At 40.2% G+C, this 21,996-nt stretch overlaps 1 protein-coding gene across 6 annotated transcripts in view; it reads left to right on the top strand.

The window, feature by feature from the left end:
- EXOC2 (exocyst complex component 2) overlaps positions 1-21,996 on the top strand; it is a 1,204,847-nt gene that overhangs the window by 76,642 nt on the left and 1,106,209 nt on the right. For 2 of the 6 annotated variants that reach the window (XM_085607146.1, XM_085607150.1), the window contains one exon: positions 4,153-4,279. The exons of the other annotated variants lie outside the window; for them this stretch is intronic. The gene's annotated coding sequence lies outside the window, so the exon portion shown is untranslated. The remainder of the gene's footprint in view (positions 1-4,152; positions 4,280-21,996) is intronic. 6 annotated transcript variants of the gene reach the window in all.

The following is a 21,996-nucleotide window of genomic DNA, read 5'->3' on the forward strand; positions in this document are numbered from 1 at the left end:
CGGAGATTTAGATATGAGGAGGGAATCGTCAGCAAAAAGTAAAATTGGTATCTTTTTGTTATTCAAAATTGGAGAATCATTTCTACAATGTTCTACGGTATCCACAACATCAATAATGTATAGAGAAAATAGGGTGGGCGCTAGCATACAGCCCTGGCGAACTCCTTGCTCTATGGGAATACGATCCGTCAGTTCTCCATTTGGACCCCAGGAGACCTGTTCAAAATTATTCACATGTAATCTACTTATTAAATTCACTAAGTTGGCCGGAGCACCCATGTTTATCAGGGCTTGCCAAAGGGCCGATCATGGTATAAGATCAAACGCCGCTCTAAGACCAATAAATGCCACGTAAAGTTGTTGTTTCTGAAGTAAAACATATTTCCAGTGTAAAACAATAAATCTAAAAATTTGATGTGTTGTACTAATTCTTGGTCTAAAACCTACCTGGAGGGGAGATAATATCTCTTGTGTATCAACCCAGTCCAAAAGTCTCATCAGGATTTGTTTCGAAAAAAATCTTTTGGGCATTATCAATGAGGCTGATAGGCCTATAATTAGATGGCTCCCCCAAATCACCTTTTTTATGTATAGCTATAATTTCAGCTCCAGGCCATGAGTCAGGTACCTTCCCCCCCAGCTGCAATAGCATTAAATAACATATTAAGGTAGGAGGACCATATCAAAGGTTCAGATTTATATAAATCCCCGGGTATTTTATCTGGTCCAGGGGCTTTAGCAGAATTCTGCGAATCAATCGCTCTAATTGTTTCGCCTAAGCTAAAGACGATGGGAGGAGTAGAATCTAATATAGGCCATACCTTTAAAAAGCTAGTGCTATCAAGGACCTGAGAGTCACCAGAAGCATAAAGCATTGTAAAATGAGATACCAATTTATCCGGGGAAATATTATATCGATGTAAATTAGGTTTTTCTGACTTAGTTTGGGTAACAAGGTGCCAGAATAGTCTAGTGTCATTCTTTTTTACGGCATTCAAAATACCTTGCCATAATGTATTATTCCAATTCCTCTTGGCTTTAATCAAGATAGATTTGTAGTGAGATCTTGCTGCTTTAACATTAGTACTATTTCCCTCTATTATAGCCTTTCTCAGAGCTGACTTGGCTAACTTGCAAGCCGAGTTAAACCATTTCTCCACCTTCAATGAATTAGAAGTCCTAATAGTACAATTTTGGTAAAAAATCTCCCGTAAGGCATTAGACAGGCCAGCATGAATGTCTAGAATAAGAACTACATCCATATTCAGTCCTACATATGCTTCAAAATACATAACCTAAAGTTTGTAAATCTGTGAGAACAGTTTCTGATTAGACATAACATTTGGCCGTGAAACTTACCGGCGATTATTAGATACCACAGGGGCAGGAACAATAGTTATGTGGTTATTTTTATCTTTGTTTAAAGAATCACCCGTCAAAGTTACTTAAAGGGAATTATGATCACTATCAAAGCGCACCACCTCTACCATATCATACATTAGGGGCCATATACTTACATCGACCAAGACCTAATCAATAATGCTGGTACATACCCCTCTCTTAAATGTAGCTGCCCTTGAAGGATCAGAGCGAGTACGCCCATTACATTCTCTAAGGCCCTTGTTTAATGTAAACAATGTCATTTCTAAAGCAGTGTTGAAAAACGATCTCAAAGGGGGACCAGTCAGAGGTGGTATACCCCATACTTCATCTTCCTCTCTAGTTCTCTCATTTAAATATAACGAAGGGTCAAAACTGGTATTAAAATCACCTGCTACTATGACTTTTACGCTAGAGTCCAGATTGTCTATAAGTTCCTCCAAAAGAGATAGTGTAGGTGATTTATCCAATCCCCTAGAACACCTAAGATAAATATTTTAAAAAGTCAAACGGAGACCCGAAGAAAAGGTTACAGTGATACCCATCAGATCTAAATTATCAATCACCATCAAGGTAGAGCTGCTAACACTGCCATTCTTGATTAAAATCAAAAGCCCACCTATGGCTCTCCCAAAATGGGCTGCAGGTTTGGCCTCCACACTATAACTAGAAAACCCATCAAGAGACACTTTTTCTGTCGCCCATGCCTCTTGTAACAAACAAATATCTTGATTGGCTATATATGCTAACCAATCTGGATCGACTAGTTTTGGTCCCAAGCCAGCAATATTCCAAGATAATATCTTGAAGAAGGGGAAAATACTATTCTGCCGGATCAAATCATTTCCAGAATTAACAACTAGTAATTCTGCTTGGTCAGGTTTTTCTGTAGGATTAGTACTCTCAACATAAGAATACTTGCACCTAGTATCAATAGGATTCTTGTCCAACTCACAAGGGGATGGAATTAATGGGGATACATTAATGTAAACCTTACTCCCAACTTGGTTTGTTGTATCAATAGACCCCACCCAAACATGGAGCATATAAGTGGACACTACCTCCCTTGAGCTCGAATCACAGGGATTACTTGGGGCAACAGGAGATAAAACATGGGTATTGCAAGAAGCTACACAACCCTGGTTCCCAATTGTAACCTGGCTCACCGTGCCTCCCCCAGTTAAATGCTTTAGGGATGAAACAGTCTTTATTAAGGCACCACAAACCTCTCCCCCCTTATTCATATGAGGAACAGGAGTTCGATGTCCAACAAGGGTGTCTTGTGTCCTTGGAACCATACTGAGGATAGTAGAATTTGCCACCAAAGAACCAGGTAAATCCATTAAATGCCTACTCCTACAACCTTTATTTCCTATGTTTCTCTCTAAGACATGAGGCCTTAACCATATCCTTCCCCGGTCTACTAGACCGCCAGATTGAGCACGCAGTCAGTCAATCTCTGTTAGACCAGAGAGAACACCAACGCGATTTGGATGGATAAATGAACAATGGTGGGGAGGAGGGTATCTTTTTGGGCCATGCCCCAGAGAATGTTGCCACCCATTTGGCCCCTTGAGGGGGGGGTAGGTTTAAAATTCCCTTCACGGGATTTAATTGTAGAACCCAACCAACCCACCCTCCTAGCCATAATAATAACATTGAGCCAATTAAAAGGGGATGAAATTCTCGTTGAGCACCAGTGAGCTGCCTTATTAATCAGACTCGTGCAGCTTTCTTGTTGCCCTGGAGGAAGATGAGGAACACCTGTCAAGACGACTATATAGGGGTTGCAGTCAGGGGGTAGGTTTAAAATAATGCCCTCCTCTTGGCCCGCAGGTCCCTCTATACCCTGTGTCCAAATCACTTCTTGCATATTTCTCACTACCCCAGTTGTTAGAGTTCTTGGGTCAATTTGTCCACCTTGCCCATTGTCCACTCCCCCTCGTCCACTCCTAGTAGAAGACCCAAATTCCCTACCTGCTGTATCAATTAACTTGCTCCTAAAACTGGGTAACAAGATCCGACTGTCTGTAGTAAGTTGGACTTGTTGTTGATCCGATGGCGCAGAGTAGGTGCGAGGGTCTTCCTCCCTTCCCTTCCCATTTTTCTCACTAGGTAGGGAGTTTGTTATAATACCCTACTATGCACTGCCTTCCTCTGCGAAAGAGGTCTGAAAGGAAAGGCCAATCACTCCCCACACCATACGACGCACACCTGTCATCTGAGTAAGAGGTCCGAAAGGAGAGCCCAGTCTCTCTCTAAACCCACTATGCACACCCGTAGGGGAGGGGGGAAGAGGGGGAGAGGGGAGGGGGAGTGGGAGAGAGGGGGAGGGGAGGGAGAGAGGTTGTAGCAGAGAGGCCAGTCCCCCCACACGCCCTACTATGCACACCCGTCATCTGAGAGAGAAGTCTCAGCTGAGAGGCAAGTCCCTCCACACACCCTACTATTCACAACCGTCATCTGAGAAAGAGGTCTAAAAGGAGAGGGCAGTGATTTTGGAGTATGTATCACCGGGAATCACCGTACTTTTAATAAGCATGGCTCATACTCTGTAAACGTTCTGAAGAAATACGTGTAAGAATTAAGCTGTGAAATCAGAATGGGATTTATATGCAGTTGCCTCCTTATTGAAAAAGAAATGTAAATGGTATAACTGCGTTAAATGTGTACACTAAAGCATTAAACACAAAATGTCAATAAAAATATGTTTTTAAAATAAAAGGAGAGGACAGTCTCCTCACACCCTGCTATGCACACCTGTCATTACAGAGAGAGGTCGCAGCAGAGAGGCCAGTCCCTCCCCACACCCTACTACGCACATCCATCATTTGAGAGGAGAAGTCTGAAAGGAGATGCCACTCCCTCTCCACACCCTGCTTCGGACACCCGTCTTTGCGTGAGTAATGACGCATCTTAAAAAGATTGCTGTTGACCTGTCCTGATATCGGGTGTTTAGTGAAGAGGTTCCCTGATTGTACTCTGTCTCAAACCGCAATGAACTCTGTGAACAGCTGTGGTGGGGCGACGTCCCCTAGCTACATCCGACCCAGGGCTGAACTCTAACGTGCTCAAAGGCGCTGCCAGCATCCCGCACCACGGGTGTATACCAAAGTGGTTCCCTGCCGGCACTCTGTCTCAAACTGACACAAACTTTGTGAATAGCTGAGGTGGGACAATGTCCCCCAGCTACATTGCGCCCAGGAGAGGCGGGGATGAACTCTAGCATGCTCAGTGGCGCTGCCAGCATCCCGCAGCACGGCACGCACCCGGGTGAAGCCTAAGCCAAGACGGGCTTCACCCCGTAGAGGCTAGTCTCGGTCCACCCCTCTTGGCCCCTTGGCCCCTTGGATGCTGTTACTAAACAATACTGATGAGCCCTTGGTCTGTGTCTATTGTTATTTCTTGACTCAAAATCATGGGTAAAAGAAAACTGACTCGATAAAAATACAATGCCACTGCTAAACCACAAACTGGTACACTCCTTTCTTGCTTGTGTGGTGGGTGTAATCGCTAAGGTAATAGATCTGGCAGAGAGGCACCTTTCCCTTTCCCTTGATCTGGGGATGGGGCGCAGTACCCAGCCGCGGGTGTGGGTCACGATAAAAGTCCGGTCTCGTGGGACACTGCAGGTCTGGCTCGTGTGCCCCTCCTCCTCCAGTCGCGACCGGGTTCGGGCCCCGGTGGAAATCCTTGTCATACACCCTCTGTGACTGGAATGGGCGCTGTCATTTTACCAAGGAACCCTCATCTGACCTGTACAAAGTTGTTTAAGTGGAGCCAAGTGATAACATCAACAAGGCATTTGGAAATTTCCAGATCAAACAAAACCTCCATAGGGCCTCCCTTGGTACGAGATCAAAGGATGGCTGGAGGTCAATAAAGACTACATAAAGACGTCCATCCCCCTAGCTCTATATGGTCTAATAAATGAAACCAAAAGCTTTTTTACACCATTGCTTCTGTTCTCTTCCACCCTCTTTTCGTATTCTTGTAAACATTCTATAACACAAAGTTTTTTACATTTTGAAAATCCCAGATATAAAATATACTCTTTTCCATATTTCAAAATATACACCATCTGGACCATAAAGTCTATTACCAACCTCCAAAGCCTTAACATCTGAAGCCCTCCTGCAAGATAACAAGCAAAGCAAGGAGGTCAATTTCACTGTTAATCTTTTCAAGTCTAAATATCTATTCCCAGGCCATGACTCAAATAAAGCCAATATTACTTCCCATAAAACCTCAAACCTATCTCTAGGGGGTCTTCTCAGTCTCTTGCTTTTCAGCAATATACACATTAAAGCATTTCTACCCACTGTTCTTCCTTCTACATAAACATGACCAGCCAAAATTGCTGATCTGTAACAATTCATAGTTCTGTAACTCAGTCCTTTCTCAAACATTTCTACCAAAAAATTCACAACCTCTACCACAGGATCCTCCATGGGATCCAAATTCCTCTCCAAGCGCCAACTAATCCATACTTTCCAAATTCCTTTGTATTTCCTTCTTGTTTCTGGTGCCCAAGATTCCTCTAGCAATTCAACAGCCCTGTTCGAAAGTCCCCTGAAACACTCAGATCTCCTGACACCTTCCAAACAAGAAGGTTCAGTACCTTCTCCTGTACCAAAGGATGTTCTTCTCCTTCCCATTTATTAACTGGCCTCTCTTCGCTGGAATCAAAAAAGGAATCGCACAAGCCAATTCCATCATTGAAGGGAACCAAACCCGAGACCACCAAATGGTGTTACCAAGACTATCTGACACCTCTCCATCCTCACTTTCAACAATACCCTCTGTAACATTGCAAAAGGAGGAAACGTATAAGCTCTCATTTCCTTCCTGATTGTTGAAATGCATCTACTACCCATGCTTTCGGATCTGGCATCCAACTGAAAGATCTCTGAATTTGGTAAGTAAATCTACTCGCAAAAAGATCAGTTTCCAAAGGACCCCACTTTTTCCTCTATCATCTTGAAACACCGAGGATCCGGCTTCCAATCACTGTAATCCTTCATGTCCCTTGAATTCCAATCCACCACTGAATTGAATTCCCCTGGTAAATATTCTGCTTTCTGAGGTCTAGAAAAGGGCCCCCTGTAAATAATAGGTACTCCTACAACAGGGAAATAGTTCAAGAACAGAATAACATATCTAGGCAGTAAACATGATTAATAAAGTATTGAAACAATATCAAAATGTTGGTTGAAGTGAAGCAGTGTACTCGCACTACAATCAGAATAATTTTTAAATCATTTTATTTGTATTGAATAAAATATCAGATGGTATGTGCAAAGGAGCAATGAAAATGGCAACAACATAAAATAGACATTACGTGTACAAAGTAGAATTTCTGCCGGACTGTATGGTGACAAATAAACAGTGATACATGTATTGACTTATAAAGCACAAAAGGATATAAATGGTGATTTTAGTAGAAAACTGTAATTATCCCAATGTAGAGAGCATTACTGACAGAAAATAGTGTTTCTAACAAAATCCATAATAACGAAACTAAGATATTGCATGTACTGGCTTAAAAAGCTGAAAAAGAAGGATGGTAATTTCAGTAGAATGTTGTAATTTTCTACGCGCGTTTTGGCATAAAAATGCCTTCTTCAGGAAAAAGCCAATATAATTCTAGAATAAGAAAAAATAAAAATCGATATACATGAACAATTTACAAACACATGGACATGCATATAATTGTTACAATCAATAAAAGCTTTTTATATCTTAACAACATATTAACTGACCTATATGTAAACAATATTAGGTTATCTATATGTATGCATATAGTGGAGTACACTGAATCTACATAAAAAAATGTGCATCAATATATAGTTGGCATAGAAAGTAGAGAAGAAGAAGGAACTGAAGTTGGGAACGAGCTACTAGTATAATATATCGAGAAAGGATAAGAAGGTATAATGATGAGTTTTAGAATCGAGAGACTAACCAAGGATAAAGCACCTCTGTGAAGAAAATGAATCAGAAAATAGTGTATGTGTTGTTGAATAGAGATTCATAAAGAAAGCAAAGACCAGTCACCACGGAGATAACATTTTAATGAAAGGAGTGCGCCAATTACCTACTAAATCTGTTTGAAGGAAAGGATGTTTCAGAAATAAAGTTAACACGATGCAGATGCGGTAAATCGATGCCTCGTGTCCAGGGTCGGGGATTGTGCTGGAAAATGCACGGCCAGGATGTCTTGCTGTGTGATCTATGTAAGGTCTAGAACAAACTGCCTTGAAAATACTGTCCTGATGAAATAAGAAGTATAAAGGTAATCAGACGTTGCTAGAGTGTAGCATAAGATATCTAGCCAAATCAAAAAGAGTATATACCTCGGCTGCCTTTAATTCATATGGAAGCAAATCAATCAACCATAGAGGGCGCTTAATCATAAGTCGCCAGGATTGCTGGAAAGGCAGTGAAATGGCCTGGGTAACGAGTGGCTTCTGGACGCTGGAGTGAATCCATGAAAAAATATAGCAAGATAATCGCCAGAGAGAAGCTAGTAACACAGAGCTCAAGAATTGAGCAAGGAGAACAGCGATTGGGCATTGAACCAAGTATATATAGAATTTCAGCAATTTGACTACAGGACAGGCTCTAGAAGTTACCTGTGTAGATGGCAGCGAAAATCTTGGTGTAGAGGTACAATGGATAGGGGGGTAGAGCCGCCGCTGTACTGATGAATATCAAAAAGGAGTATGTAACTGTAAAAAATATGCAACGAGTGTAATTATCCAAAGATATAAACAGCTGCCCAAAAAATACAAATATAAGTAGTCATAGCTGAGAGGGCAACCCCAGCAATTGTCAAACTTAAATTAATGCCAGAATGAAAATTCTAAAGTAGCGATAAATGCGATAGAAACGACAGGGGTCTAGAGATGAGTTAACTCATGAAATAATCGTAGCTACGAGAGAGGCCCCAACGATTGAGAGACTTAGATTTGGCTAAAATGTAATACTAGAGGAGAGATGGAGGCCAGATACAACATAGGTCTGAAAATAAGCTTGCTCTACAGAACCGTTCTAATGCGGAATAGTACTTACTTCAAATGCAGTGAAAATACGCCTCTCTATCGTCAAACCCGGCACGGAAATGACGGGTTGGGACAGAGTGCATATAACTGCAGAGGTAGCCAATTGCATGTCGTTGGTGGGTTCACGTGATAGCTACGTGGGAATCACGTAGCGTGTATAGGAAGTAACTGAAGGCGTCTGAGTCTCGGAATGAGGTGTGGGAAAACTAGACCGCTAACCGGGTGAGTTTAACATATGATGTTTGGAAACGGAAGAAAAGAGGGCGTTAATGGCCAGATGACCGGGGAAATAGAAAGAAAATAAATGGAAGGAAAAAAGACTTACCTTCACTAATGATAAAAACCAAAAACAGTAATATAAATACATGGCGCGATATAGTGAAGTATAATAACCAAACTTTAAGGAGTGATCAAGTAAGAAGAAAAATGTACGATAATCCACATGAATCAAGATCTAAATCAAAAATAAAGAAATGATAGATATAATAATTAAAGTGTAAATATTGATCAAAGGATGAGGAGCTGGAAATTAACTAGAGGGGTTAAGGTGGATACAGAATGGATGGTCACAAATTTAATGGTAGTTATAACGGATAGCGTTCTCCCATGGGATTTCGCTATTTAACCCGTTTTTAAACGTATCAAGAGTGAAAATCCAATAAATCTCACGTTTTTTACGTATTTCTTGTGATCTGATCTTGCCAGTACTCTCTATTTTTTCAATAATGAACCACTTGAAGTCATTGGATATTTGCTTGTATTCAATACAGTGTTTGACTAAAGGGGCATTTATTTTGGATGTATGTATAGCTGAGCGATGTTCGGTATATCGAATATTAAAAGCTCAAGCTGTCTCTCCTACATAGCCTAGATGACATGGGCAGATCATTAGGTAGATGACATTTTTACTTTTACAGTTAGAAAATTGGGGTGGAGTAATAAGATGACTATGATACTTGTAGGTGGCGCCAACAATTGCAGTGTCGCAGGCTTTGCAATTGGAACATCTGTATGTACCTTTAATGGGTGCTGCCCCATCTATGGTTTTCTGAATAAACGGTGTGGTTTCAATGAACCTAGAGCGTGTCATGAGGTCTTTCAAATTTTTATTTCTGCGATGGGCGAAGAGAGGTTTGGGGATTTTCTCTTTAGTGTCGGGATCGCTATTCAAAATGTGCCAGCTGCTGTTAACAATTTGTCTGACTTTATTATTCAAAGTGGAATGTTTGATTATGCAAACCAAAGGGTTTTTAGACGAGGATGTTTTCTCTTTCAGGAGGCAATCGCGGTCATAGAACCGTGCGCGTTTGAAGGATTCGCGAATTAGTCTGTGTGGGTATCCTCTCTCAAGAAATTTTTCTTTCAAAGTGGAGGCTTGTATGTCAAAGTCTCGAATGTTGGTACAGTTTCGTCGCAGACGTAAAAACTGTCCAAAGGGGATGCTTTGTCGTTAAACTCGTGGGTGATAGCTGTCGAAGTGAAGTAATGTATTTCGTGCTGTAGGTTTTACAAATAAGTCAACCTCAAGAATGTTAATATTGTTCCTAATGATAATATCGAGGAATTCTACCTGGGTTTTACTAGTTTGTGCTGTGAACCGGAGATTGCTGTCGCATAAATTAAGCCAGTGAAGGAATTCGGATAGATTCTCATCACAGTCAGTCCAAATGAAGAATATGTCGTCGATGTACTGGGACCATCGAATAACAGACTCAAAGAAGGGCACGACGTCATTGTGTATGTATTTTATTTCAAAATAGGCCATGTATATATTGGCCACTGATGGAGCTACAGAAGCCCCCATACTTACACCTTTGATTTGTTTGTATAAGGTGTTACCAAACTCAAAAGTGTTTTCTGAAAGTACGATATGTAAGCATTGTAGTACGAATGTTTTAGGGCAACTGATATTCTGTGTATCGATAAACCAAGAGACCGCATCAATGGCTTCACGTTGAGGTATATTACTATATAAGGATTCGATATCCAGGGTAACCATGGTATGCCTTGCTGGATTAAAAGGACAATTCTCAACTTGATTAATCATAGCTCTGGTATCCATGATGTAAGATGGAATATCCTTAATGTATGGTCTCAGGATGTTGTCACAATATTTAGAGAGAGGTTCAGTAATGGAACCTATAGTTGAAACTATTGGTCTGAAAGGAGGATCTAAAGTATCCTTATGTATTTTGGGGACACCATAAATACACAGCATTTTAGGTTCCTCTCGATTGAGGTATTCATATTCCTTAGGGCAAATAAGGCCGTTGTAAAGGGCGTGTTTGGTAAGATGTTGAATTTGCGACATAACTTTGGAGGTTGGATTTTGATGTTCTTTAACATAGAAGTTGCAGTCATTGAGTAGGTTTTCCATTTTAGACTCATACTGGATGGTATCGAGTACTACTATACCACCTCCTTTATCGCAGCTTTTGATGGTAAGAGTTTTTTCATTAGCTAATTTGTGGAGGGAATCATATTCGGCTTTATCTAAATTGTAAGTGGGTTTAGATACGAATTGAATGGCTATTTTTAGTTTGTTAAGTACAGTGTGTTCAAACACTGCTACTTCCGGGCCAAGTTGTTCTAATGTGGGAGTGAAAGTAGAGTGATTGGATACTATAGGTATCTGGTTATTCTCTTCAGAAAAGGGTTCTTTATCGGCAAATAACTTTTAAAGTGATTTTCCTGAAGAAGGTGATGATGTCTTGATATAGTTCAAATACGTTGGTTTTGGTATGGGGTACAAAAGACAGCCCTTTTGATAATAAGGTAATACTCAACATTGTCGAGAGGGGATGATGAAAGGTTAAAGATAGGTATAGTATCTTTTAAAAGTGATGATATCTTATTTATCATTACCTTTTCTCCAGTATTGAGCGTTCCGTGTTTCTAACATATGTTGGTTGGTATGTTGATACTGAGGGTTCTGATAATTTCCCCACGTTTGGGTCTGGAAGCAAACACTTCGTCGGGCTCTCCTGCCTCCCCGTTGTCCTAAAAAAGGTTGGGGGGCATTGGGGTTCATAGTAAAATTACTGTATTGACCAGATTGATCGTAATTATACGTAGGGTGACCTTCATCAGAGTCAGATGTATCCGAAAAAGTCTGGATGCGGCGATTGCTGGTATTATCATCGTTAGTGTAATGATTGTGTTTATAGAAATTTTCGGAAAGATAAGGGTATGTCTTTTCTGGTGTGTGGTATCTAATGTCTTTTTGTAATTTGTAATTTTTTCGTTTGAACAAATATTCTTGAAACGATGCTAGATCCTTTTCTGTGTCTTCTGTGTCTTCTAATTTCTTTTTAGCCTCATCAAGAGCGTTATTTTTACGAATTTTGTCTTCCAATTCAGTAATCTCCATTTTTAAATCTGCTACTAGTTGTTTGCCGGTTCCAACTATAAGCATCATTAAATCGCGCGTGCATCTGTTACACTTACATACTCCTTTTTGATATTCATCAGTAAAGCGGCAGCTCTACCCCCCTATCCATTGTACCTCTACACCAAGATTTTCGCTGCCATCTACACAGGTAACTTATAGAGCCTGTCCTGTAGTCAAATTGCTGAAATTCTAGATATACTTGGTTGAATGCCCAATCGCTGTTCTCCTTGCTCAATTCTTGAGCTCTGTGTTACTAGCTTCTCTCTGGCGATTATCTTGCTATATTTTTTCATTGATTCTCTCCAGCGTCCAGAAGCCACTCGTTACCCAGGCCATTTCACTGCCTTTCCGGCAATCCTGGCGACTTATGATTAAGCGCCCTCTATGGTTGATTGATTTGCTTCCATATGAATTAAAGGCAGCCGAGGTATATACTCTTTTTGATTTGGCTAGATATCTTATGCTACACTCTAGCAACGTCTGATTACCTTTATACTTCTTATTTCATCAGGACAGTATTTTCAAGGCAGTTTGTTCTAGACCTTACATAGATCACACAGCAAGACATCCTGGCCGTGCATTTTCCAGCACAATCCCAGACCCTGGACACGAGGCATCGATTTACCGCATCTGCATCGTGTTAACTTTATTTCTGAAACATCCTTTCCTTCAAACAGATTTAGTAGGTAATTGGCGCACTCCTTTCATTAAAATGTTATCTCCGTGGTGACTGGTCTTTGCTTTCTTTATGAATCTCTATTCAACAACACATACACTATTTTCTGATTCATTTTCTTCACAGAGGTGCTTTATCCTTGGTTAGTCTCTCGATTCTAAAACTCATCATTATACCTTCTTATCCTTTCTCGATATATTATACTAGTAGCTCGTTCCCAACTTCAGTTCCTTCTTCTTCTCTACTTTCTATGCCAACTATATATTGATGCACGTTTTTTTATGTAGATTCAGTGTACTCCACTATATGCATACATATAGATAACCTAATATTGTTTAGATATAGGTCAGTTAATATGTTGTTAAGATATAAAAAAATGCTTTTATTGATTGTAACAATTATATGTATGTCCATGTGTTTGTAAATTGTTCATGTATATCGATTTTTATTTTTTCTTATTCTAGAATTATATTGGCTTTTTCCTGAAGAAGGCATTGGTAAAGGAGAGAACATCTCCTCACCCAAAGAATTCTTCAGGACCACTTTTTATGCCGAAACGCGCGTAGAAAATTACAACATTCTACTGAAATTACCATCCTTCTTTTTCAGCTTTTTAAGCCAGTACATGCAATATCTTTGTTTCGTTATTATGGATTTTGTTGAAAACACTATTTTCTGTCAGTAATGCTCTCTACATTGGGATAATTACAGTTTTCTACTAAAATCACCATTTATATCCTTTTGTGCTTTATATGTCAATACATGTATCACTGTTTATTTGTCACCATACAGTCCGGCAGAAATTCTGCTTTGTACACGTAATGTCTATTTTATGTTGTTGCCATTTTCATTGCTCCTTTGCACATATCATCTGATATTTTATTTAATACAAATAAATTATTCTGATTGTAGTGTGAGTACACTGCTTCACTTCAACCAACATTTTGATATTGTTTCAATACTTTTTAATCATGTTTACTGCCTAGATATGTTATTCTGTTCTTGAAATATTCTGCTTTCACCACAATCTTCCTTCGCTAAATCTGATAGTTGACGGGATCCGCTTCCTCCTAATCGATTGATATAAGCCACTGAAGAAATATTGTCCTTTTTCATTAATAAATTGTTTCCTTTCACGACCTCTCTGAAACTCTGTACTGCATAAAGTCCTGCTGTCAATTCCAAACAATTTATATGACTCCTCCTTTCTTCCGCTGACCATAAACCACCTGTCTGTCTCTGTCCCAAACGGGCTTCCCATCTTCTCAAACTGGCATCTGTCTCTAGGACAAAATCTGATTACACAACCAAACATTGCTCGCCCATTCCATGCTTCCATATTTTGTAACCATCAGTTCAATTCCTCTCGTCCCTCTTGATTCAGATATACTCTGTCCCCATACCACAACCATTTTCTAAAGGCTTCCTTCTTTATTCTCTGCAATGCACAATAATGTAAAGGACTTGGAAATGAAGAAGACAACAAGCCTACCATACGTGCTAAGCCCCTCAAAGTAAGAAACTCTTTATTCAAAACCTGGCAAATCTACTTCTTTATCTTCCTTATTTTCTTTTCTGGAAGTTTGTTTCATCTCTAATGTATCCATCTTGAACCCCTGAAATTCCATCCTTTGAGCTGGGATAAAAATGGATTTCTCTGCATTTATCAAAAAACCCAACTTCTCCAGTAAAGACTTTACTATCACCAAATCTTTTCTAAATTGGTCTGTGTCTTGCGACAATTAAAATGTTGTCTAAATACACTGAGTCTTATGCCCCTTTCTCGTAGGAATGCCATAACTACTCATTACCTTTATAAAACCCCATGGAGCAGAAGATGAACCAAATGGTAGGCATTGAAATTGATATAAGCTTCCTCTCCATCGGAACTGCAGAAATCTGACTGTTCCCTTCCATTGGGATTGTAAAATATCCTTCAAATCCAGTTTTACTAACCAGTCTTCCCTATGCAACATATCTCTTAAGCAATGTATCCCTTACATTTTGAAATGTCTGTAAATGCAGAACTTGTTTAGTTCTTTTCGGTTTATAACAGGTCTCCAACCTTGTCTTTTTTCGATACCAAAAACAGTGTGCTTATAAAACCTCTCGCACGCCCTTTTGTCTGTATTATTGCTCCTTTCTGAAGCATAGTTTCTATCTCTAAATCTACAATCAGCTTCTTCTCTCTTGTAAAACATAAGTCCCTGGGCTCAGTCATTTGTTACGGAATTTCCACAAAGTCTATTTCAAAACCTTGAACTGTCTTGATGACCTAAGGATCTTTTGTGATCTCTTTCCAGTCTTTTACATTTAAGTGTCCTCCTACCTTTTCTTGGAAAAAACCAGAAAGGTCTTCTACTCACCTTGTGATCCTTGGAAATCGCGCCTTGTGCCTCTACCTTTTCCTGGACGTCCACTTTTTCCTCTGGTCAGATAGGAACTTGCTGTTGGTTGATACCCTCTACTGTATCCTGATATTAACTATTGTAGTGGGACCTTTGTATCCCCATGCCAGTCAAAAGTCCCCATGTACTGGCCCTTCCAAAAACTCCAGTTCCAAAACCCTTCCTCATATTAACCTGGGCTTTGTCTAAAGCTGTAAAAGTTGACATATATTTCCCTAAACTCTTCAGTAAACCTTCATCAAACAATAAACCTTTTGCATCTGCACTAGTTTTTTTCTCTGCTATATCGTCTAATTTTGGGCTAATTTTCATCAGGATAGCTTTCCTCTGCTCCGCCATCAAACCAGCATTTGCATTACCAAGAAGTATAATTGCACTCTGGCTCCATCCTCTTAGTAGATCTAAATCATCTTCATTCTCATTAATATGCACCTCTTCTGCCATGTCAAATAGCCTAGCTAAAGGACCCAGGAGATCCAACACCATATTCTGGCACTGTTGCAAAGAGCCCTCTAATCCTTTCCTTGGGTCTCTACCCATTCTAAATAAAAAATCTGATCATCTCCGGATTAGGAGTAATGCATACTTTCTCCTCTATCACCGGTCGTCAACATTCAACTTTTAGTACTCTGCGCAACCTTATCTAAAGGTTTTCTCAACCATTTGTTTATAAAATTGCTTTCGTGCTACATTGGCCACCATTCTCCGCTTCTTTGGTGTCTAATGGTAAAGGGAGAGAACATCTCCTCACCCAAAGAATTCTTCAGGACCACTTTTGAATTTGCCACTAAATTTTCCTTAAGCTCTCCATCAAATTCATCATTCTGAGTAATATCCAAAATATATTAGTCTAATTTCCTGTTCTCGTTGTCAGGAGACCCCACTTCAAAGTTATTAAACTCCTCATCCGTTTAGTCATTCAAGACACTACCTCTTTGCATGCCGCTAAGGACACCCTTTCCTTTCGTGCCGCTAGGGACTCCTTTCTTTTTTATGGTGTCAAATCCACATTTGATTCCTTTCCTCATCTCCACTTCCTCTAAATGTTTTGTATTTTTCAACCTTTTACCGCCTCTTACTCATTTCTCTTCATCCGCCGATAAAGAAAAAAATTCTTCGCAACACTGTCTTTCCCTTTTTTGTCCCGATAAAATATTTTCCAGTTTTCTTTACCTTAAATCTCATTTCTCACTCTATAATTTTTTTAATTACCTCCTCATTAAGGTTCTCATTGGACATCCCTACAGTAGGTCCTTGCTCTGCGTCCTGTAAAACAGCTGCCTCTCAATAACAATCTTTCTCTAGAAATAAGTATTTAGTTAATTAATTTACTAAAAATTATCCTGCTCACAAAAAAAAATAGTGTCTCCCTGCTCGAAAAAAACTATAAGGAATCGATTTGTTATTCATAACTGTTGATTCAAATAAATCGGTAGCTTAATCTCCAATCAGCTTAATGGAAATGTGCCCAAACCAAAACGGCTGCCGTAATCTCGCGAGAATACAGCAGCCGAACCAGTTCTTTCCCTTGCTTCCGCAGTGCAATGTGAATGACTCACAACGGGACTGCTTCGATCCTGCTCTCAATCCGCCCGCATGTATTGCTCGGTTGTCTCCATTCAAAAGAAAACACCGGCACGCACTGACTCTCGTGCTGAACTCCTGAAGCGCGTGTGCTCCAACGGACATTTGGAACCCGGAGCACCGCGCAAAGCCCAAAAAACTTCAAACTGAAATACGGTAACTTTTCCACATTGAATATAACTACTCCTTATTAATCCTACATGTAAAAAACTAAACTTTGACATTCTAAACATCAAATACACATAATTATTATAATTGTAATGATGTGATCACTTCTGTAAATTAGAAGCTCTACTACTAACAACACTCTATTAAGACCAACAATTCATTAATCAATAAACTCTCAAAACTCTTCTATATAGTAAGTGTAAAGAATACTTATCTCCACAGGGGCAGCATTTAAAAGAGGAATTTTCTGTGCATGGGACTATTGATCGAGAGTTGTGTTCTGGTTCTAGAGTGTGTTGAATTGTTGCAAGTTCTTTAAAGATGCTGCAGGAGTGGCACTTTAAAGGTTATGCATAATAGTAGCCTCTGGTCTTGAAGTGAAATTACTTTCTTCGTCTTCTTCCCAACCTTCCTGTTTGTAGTTTACTCTGGCTAGAGCTAGGCCGTAGACAACTCACAGATAGAGTAGGCCTCAGACCACTGCTTTATTGGTGAAGAGTCTGGACATCTGCAGAGCTAGTGCCCTATCGGGTGTGCCTAGAGGAAATTCTAAAACTATCTGGGGATGCCAGGATTCCATGGCTTGGGTTCATTGAAGTCGCCTAATTGAGCTTGGGTGCGAGAATCTTTGGATGAATCCAGAAATCGCATGTAGAACTCCGAAGTCTCTTCTCAAGGGGATATATTGGAGGCATGTTGATGGTGAAATCTGTAGGAATGGGAGGGTGGGCTCTCTTACTACAGCCTTCCTCGAGTTTAAAGACGTCTAGTTTTTGGAAGATTACATGGACGAGATTGAGCCCCCACTCGCCAAAGCACTGTATGTCAAAATTCCAGATTGGGACATTGCCACTCCGTACAGTTACAACTAAATGGAAACACGTGTATAGAGCTAGACATGTCTTATCACTTTTGCCCTGAGGCAAAAGAATGTATTGAGCATGTTTTTTTGCCCCCATTATCATGCTCATGCGAGGAAGTGGCTATAGCTGCTTTGCCACCATATGGGGACTAGGAACTTCAGGACTGCTTCTAGGATATTAAGAGCTAATAGAACACAACCTATTGTATTTGCTGCCTTGCGCTTTTTGTTAAACATGTTGAGATGTAGACCAAAAAAAGATAGCCCCTTAAATATTGTGACGGTTGGAACCCGAGTTAACATCTTGAGCTGTGTATAGGATGATATGACCTTTTCTTTTGAGATTTTATGCTTGTTGGGTTGTATCCCTGACCATGATTGTAGCTATTAAACCATGCTGATATTGTATGAATGTTGTGCCCACTATAATCCCAAAGCTTCTTAATAGATTTATTGCCCTTAGGTTTGTATTATGGATAGGGAATGCACCTGCACCCAACAAATTATGCTGCTACTGTATGCATTTATTGTTATATCAATTTGTGAGATGATTTTAAATGGTTCTATTTTATTGATTTGTTATTCATTGTGCTTTTATGGCAGTACTTGCCAAATAAAGAATATTTTCGATTGGATATCAGAGTAACAATAACTGAACATATAAACAATTGCCATTCAATATTAATCTGTTTAATAATCGCACACATTTTCCAAAGATTTTGCCAACTGCGAACCATAGCTTGTTTTGTTACAATAGAAAAAATATTTTACTAAAATTGTCAGAACACAACATATATTTTAGTCATTCTAACATACACACACTCACAAAAATAATTTAATTTAAAAAAAAAAAAAATCACTGAAAAAACATAGGTTATAGTAAAATGTATAGTTGGGTGTAATAAAAATATCTGTTTTCCTTTTTAAAAATTCACTGGAAAAAAAAACAGTTAATGTAACCTAACTATAACGTTGCTTTAACCTTTTTTTTCTTCAGTGAATAGACCCCTTCTATCACTTTTACATATTATGTTCTCCCCTGGGAACCGTGTCTCGATGCACAAAAAGCGTCCGCAACTTTCCTCTCAGATTACTGCCTGCCAATCAAAGCATTGCTCTTGGTATGTGGCTCCACGGATACACCGCAGAGGATCTGTGTCTCTAGATATACATACATCTTTTTACTTTAATAACTCCAAAGCTACTGAACAGACTTACAACGAATTTCAACAAGCATTTGCAGTGCAATTGGTTTTGCCTTTGGGACCTAAGCATTTAGCCATGCAGCACATTATTGTGGGTACAGCAACATTTACTGGTGCATTAAAAGCGCCTAGCCTCCCGAAGCTGCCACATTTGATGAAAGCGGGCTCTGTGCTGGAAAATGAAGGCTAAAAATGAATGCTAATCAATACCAAAGCATATGCAAAACAGTAAGAAGGAACATTCCCAGCGTAAATTCTAATCAGTAGAGAAGATTCCACATACTGGTTAATTTGGATCAAAGAAAGGGGTAGTGTTGACATAGTCTGAGGTCGGATAAAGCAGTGAAGAAACTCCATAGTTATCTTTTTAAGATGCAAAGTAATGCTTCAAGGGGTTCGGGTAGACCTGGAACTGTCCGCCTACATCTGAAAAGACAAATAGTACATGAACAGTAAGAAGCCAACCCCAAATTCAGAAACAAGTGTTTTCAAATAAGTGCGAAGACTTGGGTATCTGTACAAAGCTACGTCCGACTCACTTAAGAAACGAGTCCACTGATACAGTACTCTGTGTATCTCCCGTCCCGAATGTTGAAAGGTGATGGGGAGGTGGAGTATAAATACGGTTCCACTGGTCTTAATTAGTGGAAAGTGAACCGAGGTGTGTTGCTGGCAATAGTGTTTCTGTATGGACTGCCCCGGGAATAGCCAAGAAAAAAGGCTGATTGTATTTTAAAGAAAACAACGTTGACGGTTCGATGTCTTACTCAAAACAAATGAAAAAGGGCAACACTTTACTACATTAAGCAGATTTCCAAAAACTCGGGTTTTTCAAAATTAAACGAGGACGGAGATACAATTATGAAAGAGGAAAGAAGGGAATAAGTGTAAAGAAATCGTGAATAATCCCGTTTTTGTAACGGTATAGGCCATCGTGCTCTGGTGCCATTCTGGATGTCATTTAGTACCTTTCTCAAGTTGGCCAATCAAAAGAAATCATGCATAATGATGGCCATGGGGCTGGTTTGCCAGGAGATAGGTGGTTGCGTTTACTTTACTTTACTTTGCTGGTGCCTTGCCTGTTACCCAGGTACAACAAGCTGCCAACGAAGAGCGCTTCCAATATGTTAACAGCCGCAACAGTGCACGAGACAGAGGGTTATGGCATTTTGCATTGGTATAGAATGTTGGAAAAATCGAGTTGGACGAGCCGTGCACAACAAAACAAAAGACGCTCAGCCGCCATTGTTAAAGATGAAGCACGGTGTGCTGCGCTGCCCAAAAAAAAAAAAGCGAATGTTGCCTTGCACTACAGAGCAGCGCACAGTAATGCAACTGAAACAATAAAAAACACAACTAAAATTACATGAACAACGTATCGGGAAATTGTGGTATGGGAAGTGCGTAGTTGTCGTGCCTGCAACATCAGCTACGAAAAAGTAACTAACAAAAGAGTGCTGACGAACTGTAAATAAAACATACCGAGTAAGATTACATGTAACCGAGGCAGTCCTTAGGAAGGGTTACAACAGTAGAAAGTGAGGGCCTAAGGATGGGCTACTAACCAAATTAACGAGTGAAATAGAAGCATTTATTAAAGACAGTCAAAAGGGCCAATTATAAACATGGGTGGAGCTTAAAGCTGATATTCTGAATACAGCAAGTCTCGAAGACATAGCGCAAGCGCTGCCTAGGCGAGACCTAAAAAGCACTCTTTCTGGACCAAGATCTAGCTTTCTGCCAAATATGGTGCAATTCTATTCAGCTATTTTGGCCGTGGTTGAGTCTAAAATCCCTAGGGGAAATTGCATGGGGAAAACTCCAAACCACTCTGAAACTTTCTGGACAGCAGCTGAACTGACTGGCACACTACTTTTGAAACTTTCATGAAGATTCGTCAAACTGCGCCAAAGTTATTAGCAAAACAAAAAACGCTTTTCCTATCTTCTCCTCTTTTTTTTCCCCCTCTCTCTCTCTCTTTCTCTCCCTCTCCCTCCCCCCCCCCCCCTCCCCACTATATATACCATGCATGGAAGAGGCATTGTGTGGTAATGCCTGCATTGTGAATGCTGTTTCCCCTTTATATTACTGTTACTCTTCAAATTATCACTCACACAAAAGATACCAAGTAACACACTGCAACGGAAATAACTGAGCCATAATCCAGCCCTGTAAAATAGTCTATATTTGATCTTCTTAATTTTGCATTGATGTTTCTTCATTGAATTAAATGTACCGTTGTCAGAATCCCTTTCAGTACAGGTGCTTTGCATCTTTAGTTCCTCGGATGCCTTTTGACACTTCTGAGTCCAGACCATCTTTTTGAACTGCTTCTTGGAGATCAAAGCTAATAACGGGGCAGCTATACTTCCATAGTTTGCCACAAAATTTAGTCCTATAAAGACCCTCACCTCAGTCTGGGTAGTAGGTGCCTACCCTTCCATCACAGTCTTCGCATCCAACAGGCGAATCTTCCAGTTCCGAACCTCATGCCGAAGGTACACCTGGCACTTGTTCTCCTTGATGGTCCGTTTCACCTCTTGTATCCTAGCCAACACATGTCTTGAGTGTCTCATGTTGTCCAGCCATGAACCACTAAACTCCGCAATATTATCTGTATAGGTAGGTCACACACAACTCTTCCGGTCCTGTGATAACATCGCTCACCACGTGCTGAAAAGTGACAGGAGCATTCTTCAACCCAAAGGGTATCACCTTAAACTGATAGTGATACAACCCCTCTGGTGTAGAAGATGGAGTCATGTGATCTCCTTGGCAGCTAGTGCTAAGGCAATCTGCCAGTACCCACAGGTCGGATCAAAGGGCTCAAGTACTTTGCAGCACCTAACCTATCCACAAGCTCATCTGCTCTTGGAATTTGATGGGCATCTGTCTTGGTTAACTCATTGAGGGCTCGAAAATCCACTCAGAACCAAAGTCAGTAGCTCCTTGCATAACTGGATTAGACTACCGACTATGAGATCTCGCAAAGACCCACAGGTCCAACATTTTGGCCTCCCTGAACTCAGTCAATATTCTGTACATTCAGCCCTTCATTGGAAGACTGTCTCCTGTGTCTATGTCATGTGCACAGATAGGTGTCAACCCTGTAGTCAGTGAGAAGAGGTCGGAAAACCACCTCAACACCTTGCTTTACTGTCAGTGCTGCTTAGACGTTAAGTCGGGAGCTTCCCTTCCACTGTGACATCCTTCATGTCACTACACAGCAAGCAAGGAAGAGGCTCAATGTCTTTTTCA

This window comes from Triturus cristatus, chromosome 5_2, assembly GCF_964204655.1.
Source record: "Triturus cristatus chromosome 5_2, aTriCri1.1, whole genome shotgun sequence".
In the NCBI taxonomy this organism is placed as follows: domain Eukaryota; kingdom Metazoa; phylum Chordata; class Amphibia; order Caudata; family Salamandridae; genus Triturus; species Triturus cristatus.